Below are 6,353 nucleotides of genomic sequence, written 5' to 3'. Positions count from 1 at the left end.
CTGAATGTAATGAGAGACTTTGGGTTAGTTTACAGTCACTCTTGCAGTGTCACTGTAGTACAGGTAGTGTATGTTTACGACACTGCATTTTGCATATTTGTAGTAGAGTTGGTGATAAAAACCCATTTGTAATTTAATTCCAGAGACAAGTTGCTATTTTGGTAAAATAGTTGTATCTCTGTTTAATACACATGTTAACAAAAACAACACTTTCCCCAAATCACTCCTCCTATTGTTCAACTTTTTTCATTCTTTGGGTGAGTGATAGGTGGATTTGAACAATCACAGTGAAGTGTGACGACTTTAAGACTCCCTTTTATAGGCTGTGCTCAAATATGAATAAGATTGAGATCATGATCTGGTGATATACATTTTTGGCATACCGCCTAACCTCTGTGTGTAGCCACTCCATTTAGTTTAATTTTGTATTTTTGTCACTTCATGTCTTAGGGACTAAAAGTGAACAATTGTGATTGTGCTGTCTTTGTCTTTTTGTCATGTTCTAAGGGCTAGACTGTTGTATTGGCCAACATAAGATGTAGAGGTTTTGAGAGATGAGAGCTTTTCTAAAAGCATTCCGATTAAGAGGGCCCTGGTGTCAGTTGTAGAATGTATCGGGACCTTTTGGACATCCAGACTGTAATGCCAAATTGCCCCTAAACGGCATCACTGGTCACAGAGAGTATCAGATACAGCCATATACAGTATAACACATGGGTGCTTGATAATTGTGAGCCCTTATGTGCTCAAAGTTTGCTTTATGGTAGACATGAAATTGCTGAGTTCTTCCGAGTGTAAACATTTCCTGTTGTTATCTTATATACACACATTTGTTTATTTGATACAGCCCCTCTCCACTACGGCACTTGTGTATATCAAAGACGGGAGTGCGGCGAGTAATTGAAAATGTCTAGCGTGGAGAAAGGTCTCTCTCGGCTTTGGCTGTGAAGAGGCAGAAAAAGCCCTGTGCTCCACTCTCTTCTTAGATCTATTTAAATAATTGAGGAGTAAACTGACAAATTAGGTACCTTTATAGGCGGCCCGGGGCTCTATCTGGGGTGCTACAGTTTCACCAATACAAGAGAGCGCCACGAGGCCCTGGATAATATCTGCTGTGTGCTTTGAGAAGGAGGGGGTGGGGTGCTAGTCGGCCAGGAGGGGTTTCGCCAATCAAGCAGGCCACACTCGCTCCCCCAGGTTCTAATTTTGTGCCACATTAAAGAGCTCGGCCTCCATTTAGGACACAGAGAGGCATTTTCATAATTTGCCGGGTCTCCTCTAGCTCGGGGTGCCTTTTCTGCCTTTCCTCCTCACTCCGTGTCTGAACGGAGAGCCTGAGGAGGGAGACGGCTAATTCACTTGCCTCCTTTCAACCAACCAGCTTCAGTTCTGCATAATGTTGCTGCTAGGTGTGTAGAGCAGCTAATATTCATCTCTTTAATAATTCGTTATTAGACCCTAGATGATCTGCCTTTATAAAAGCGAACATTTCTCATTGTCAGCTATATGGAATCCTGTCATCCACTCATTGTTGAGACATTAGCCCTAATTTGTCCCTCTTGTTTCCTGAGAAGAGTTAATGCCTCTGATCTGTACCTAATCTGTGGCCAAACAGCTATGATATCTGCTGAGATAAAACCTTTAGTCTAGTGTACACACTGTATAGTACATAATCCAGGTTAAAGTTGTTCATTTCCTCTTGCTGACACCACCCATTCATCCACTAAGGCATGCATAAGCATTGATTCTTATGTGATTGGTCACATAATTCACAGTCTCAGGGGGCATTTCATTGCTGACAGACAAGCTAATCTAAAATCCTCCAATTTACAAATGAAAATCCCACCATCCAATTGAGCTAATAAAGGGACCTGAATGGGATAATAAGATGTGGTGTAATACTGTGTAAAAAGCCTGTAATGTTGTGTTGGTGTGAGAAGCTGTGTGACTGGATGTTTGACTGTTTGCAGTGATTACATTGGCCTGCGGGCCTGGCTGCAGCTCCATGCCTGGGACAGGGAGCTCCTCTCTGGTTTGAAGGGGCAACAACACCCGGACGGCTTGGGTCTTAAGATAAGATAAGATATTCCTTTATTGTCCCACATGGGGAAATTTCATTGGTGCAACGCAGGAAGATACAGAGGTAGATACAGAAGAACAGATCACTTATAGGAAGTCTGAAAAACACTTTCAGTAGAAGATCTCCTATAAATAAATAAAAACTCCCATAGACAAATAAATAAATACCATTGCATGTGATCACGACAGTAATTGCACATGAATCCTGCCTGTTCCTCTATCTGTTTGATTGTCTGTTCATCGTTCTGCTCCTGTCTGTCCTTCTGTCTGTTATTCCATCTGTTCCTCTGTTCTTTGTCAGTCCCTCTCGGTTTTTTTCTGTTCTTCTGTCTATTCTTCTGTCCCTCTCTCCTACTAGCTGTTCCTTTGCCTGTTCTGTCTGTTCCTCTCCCGTTCCTCTGTCTGTATTTCTGCCTCTCTCTCCATCTTTCTCTCTGTTCTCACTGTCCTTCTGTTTGTTTTTCTGTTCTCACTGTCCTTCTGTTTGTTTTTCTGTTCTCACTGTCCTTCTGTTTGTTTTTCTGTTCTCACTGTCCTTCTGTTTGTTTTTCTGTTCTCACTGTCCTTCTGTCTGTTTTTTCTTTCTGTTCTGTCTGTCTCTCTGTCTGCTCCTCTGTCTGTTTCTCTGTCTGCTCCTCTATCTGTCTCTCTGTCTCTTACTCTGTCTGTTTCTCCGTCTGTTTCTTAGTCTGTTTCTCTGTCTCTTACTCTGTCTGTTTCTCTGTCTGTCTCTCTGTCTGTTTCTCTATCTGTCTCTCTGTCTCTTACTCTGTCTGTTTCTCCGTCTGTTTCTTAGTCTGTTTCTCTGTCTCTTACTCTGTCTGTTTCTCTGTCTGTCTCGCTGTCTGTTACTCTGTCAGTCTGTCTGTTACTTTGTCTGTTACTCTGTCTCTTACTCTCTCTGTCTGTTTCTCTGTGTTTCTCTGTCTGTCTCTCTGTCTGTTTCTCCGTCTGTTTCTCTGTCTGTCTCTGTCTGTTGCTCTGTCTCTCTGTCTGTTGCTCTGTCTCTCTGTCTGTTGCTCTGTCTCTCTGTCTGTTGCTCTGTCTCTCTGTCTGTTGCTCTGTCTCTCTGTCTGTTACTCTGTCTCTCTGTCTCTTACTCTGTCAGTATGTCTGTTACTCTGTCTGTTACTCTGTACTATTGCAGTGCTTGCAGATGTGCACAAACAAGAGGGGATTAAAGCAAAACAAATCTAAACAGACAAATGGAATTAGAGTGATGGGTGTCGGTGGGCTGGTTCACACTGATAAACATAATGATGCTCTGTGTGTGTGCTCCTGTGTCTAGAGGATTATCAGTGGTTAGGTGTGTGCTGGGTACGGCTTGCTCACTGCTTTTGGGCGTCTTTGTGTGTTTGCCTATCCGTCTCTGTTTTTGTAATTATGTACATTTATTTGCTTTTGAATCAGAGCTCTACTTGTGTGTATGATAAATATGTTTTTCCATACAGCCTGACAAAAACAAGCCTTTGCCTCCTTGTGCGTGGACATGCCTCTGTCGGTTGGGTCATTACCATCTTGCCAATCAAATGTCTGTTTACTGTATATCTGTGCACTTAGGCCTGTATACCCAACAATTATTGACATACTGTAGAAAAGATAGCAGCACAAGTTTGAATTCAACAATGCGTTATTGTTCTGCATGATAAAGGAGAACTGTTAATAAAAGTAAATGATGTGTTTTACTTTGTACAGATTTGTTTAGTAATAATAATAATATTTTTTTTATATAGCGCTTTTCAGTGACCCAAAGACGCTGAACATATATAAAAAAGGGGGGGGGTATTTACAGACAGGGGGGACAACACGTACAATACACATTAATATACAGATAAAATGAACAAGACAGAAGAAGTAGAGAGAAAAAGATGGGGATGTAACAGGGGGTAGAAGAGTAGGCAATGGTGTAGAGGAGGCTAGGGGTAGGGGAGGTCATAGGCTTGGGTGAAGAGGTATGTTTTTAGGCGGGATTTGAATGTTGTGAGTGAGGGAGAGTGGCGGACAGGTTGGGGGAGGGAGTTCCAGAGTCGGGGTGCTGTTCGGGAGAATGCTCTGTCGCCAAAAGTTTTGAGTCGGGATGTTGGTGCAGTCAGGGTGAGAGAGGAGGAGGATCGGAGAGCTCGGGAGGGGTGGTGGGGGATGAGGAGGTCAGACAGGTAGGGGGGGGCAAGGTGGTGAAGAGCTTTGAAGGTGAGGAGGAGTATTTTAAAGTTTATGCGCTGCTTGATGGGGAGCCAATGGAGAGAGCGGAGAACGGGAGTGATGTGATCACGGGACCGGGTGTGGGTGAGGAGGCGGGCAGCGGAGTTTTGGACCATTTGGAGTCTATGGAGGGAATGGGAGGAGATGCCAGTGAGGAGGGAGTTGCAGTAGTCGAGGCGGGAGGAGATGAAGGCATGGATGAGGGATTCAGCAGCGGGGAGGGTGAGGCAGTGTCGGATTTTGGCGATGCGGCGGAGGTGGAAGTATGAGGTCTTGACGATGTGGCTGACATGGGGAGTGAAGGAGAGGGTGGGGTCCATGATGACACCGAGATTGCGTACCAGGGTAGAGGGGGTGATGGTCGAGGTGTCGATGCTGGTACCTGTCTAGTATGAAATAATAATCGTTATCTGGTCTATAAAACCTCAAAAGTCTTTAAATACAGTGACTAAGTGAATAATACACTTTTTTGTTGTATGTTGAAGCCGTCAGTCTCCATATTTCCACCTTCATTGCTGAGCGGCAGTAGCTCGTGGTTGGAGCACTCATCCATCAACTGGGAAGGTACGATTCCCCTCGGACCAAGTTCTGATGTGGCTACTGTGGCTAGTTTACTACCACTGAGTGCACCATGAAAGAATTATGACAACAGTGCAACTCTTTGAGACGTTTTAACAATCCTGTAAAAGGCTTTCCAATGTAAGGCATTATTATTATTAATATTTGGTTGGTTCTGTACTTCTCAATGTTCAACAGAAATTATTGTTCGACTAGTCAACTGATTAGTCAAATTAAATCATTGTTAGTTGCAGCCCTCTTATACTATGTTGTAATTAATGGATTCATAGGAGTCTTTTGTAACATGCAAAATGTGTTCCAGTTGTTGGTTGGTTTGTTTCCTTGACACAGGGAGGTGTAACTGTTTACTGAGGAGGTCAGAAGAGTTTTGTGAAGCAGCAGGAGGGATGTGATCAACAGTCTGTGGCTCCCCTGCCGAGGGGCTCAAGGATTAGGGCTAAACCCTGCCACGCCAGATGGGCACAAAACATCCCTAACATCATACACTAGAACCAGCTTCAGTATCAAGGCGACCCATCTTCAGTGCAGCAGACCAGGCCTTTCTGCACAGCACCAGAGGTCAAACAAAGTGTACTCAGGATACACTCATTTTACACGTCTCATAGATTTATCATGTGTGAAAATGTTGAAATGTATCACTTTCATTACTATATTCAATCTAGTCGTTCTCACATCAAATCATTCTTTGTAAAGTCAGAAGACCACTTTCAAAATGACCAATAGTGATGCTTTTGGAAACAAGAGTGCTACTATGTGTAGACAATGTGGTGAATACTGATGGTCTTGTTCCAGGAGAAAGTGTCCAGCAGGACAGATGACTGAGTTGGGCTGTACTCTTCAAAGTGCCAGTTAGTGGACATTATAACCAGTCAGCATGTTCAAGGCTATCAGAAATTAAACTTCCAGGTTGTTTTGATGTGCTCCATTTCAGAGCCACAGGCAACACTGAAATGATAGACTGGGAGTGTAAGGTGAGTCTCCATTGGTTTCAGGCATGAGCTGAGTGTTGGGCACTTGCTGCTCTAGATTTGTACCTCATAATTCACAGCAAAAGGATGAAACATGTTCGATTGAATTCAGACGATGATTCGTCAACAGACAAAGGAATTAACTGAAGAACTCTGACCCTATTTTTTTTGTTGGGTGGGAATATCACCAATTTGGCCTCTTACGACAGACACCATTTGTACACCGTTTTATGCCTGAATTCCAAACACACATGTTTCATCCACAAGTCATTTTTTTGTCAAATCAAATTGGGACTAAAGTGTGTAGACCAGGATAAGAACCAAACTACGTCTTCATCATGACTCATCCTGGATCAAGCAGACCTAGGACTTGTGAAAACACCGCCTTTATTTTAAAATGCAAAGTATTTTTTTGCAACAACATCGATGTCCCTTTATACTTCGTATCTGGTGACTTACTCAAAGCTACATGTCAAAATGCATAAATCTGTGTCTTCAAGTGCACCTATATGTTGCACATAAAAT

This window comes from Eucyclogobius newberryi, unplaced genomic scaffold, assembly GCF_026437365.1.
Source record: "Eucyclogobius newberryi isolate DKJ021-1_F unplaced genomic scaffold, fEucNew1.0.hap1 SCAF_21, whole genome shotgun sequence".
NCBI lineage: Eukaryota > Metazoa > Chordata > Actinopteri > Gobiiformes > Gobiidae > Eucyclogobius > Eucyclogobius newberryi.
The sequence above is the reverse complement of the archived record's forward strand: the minus strand, read 5'-3'. Positions refer to the sequence as shown.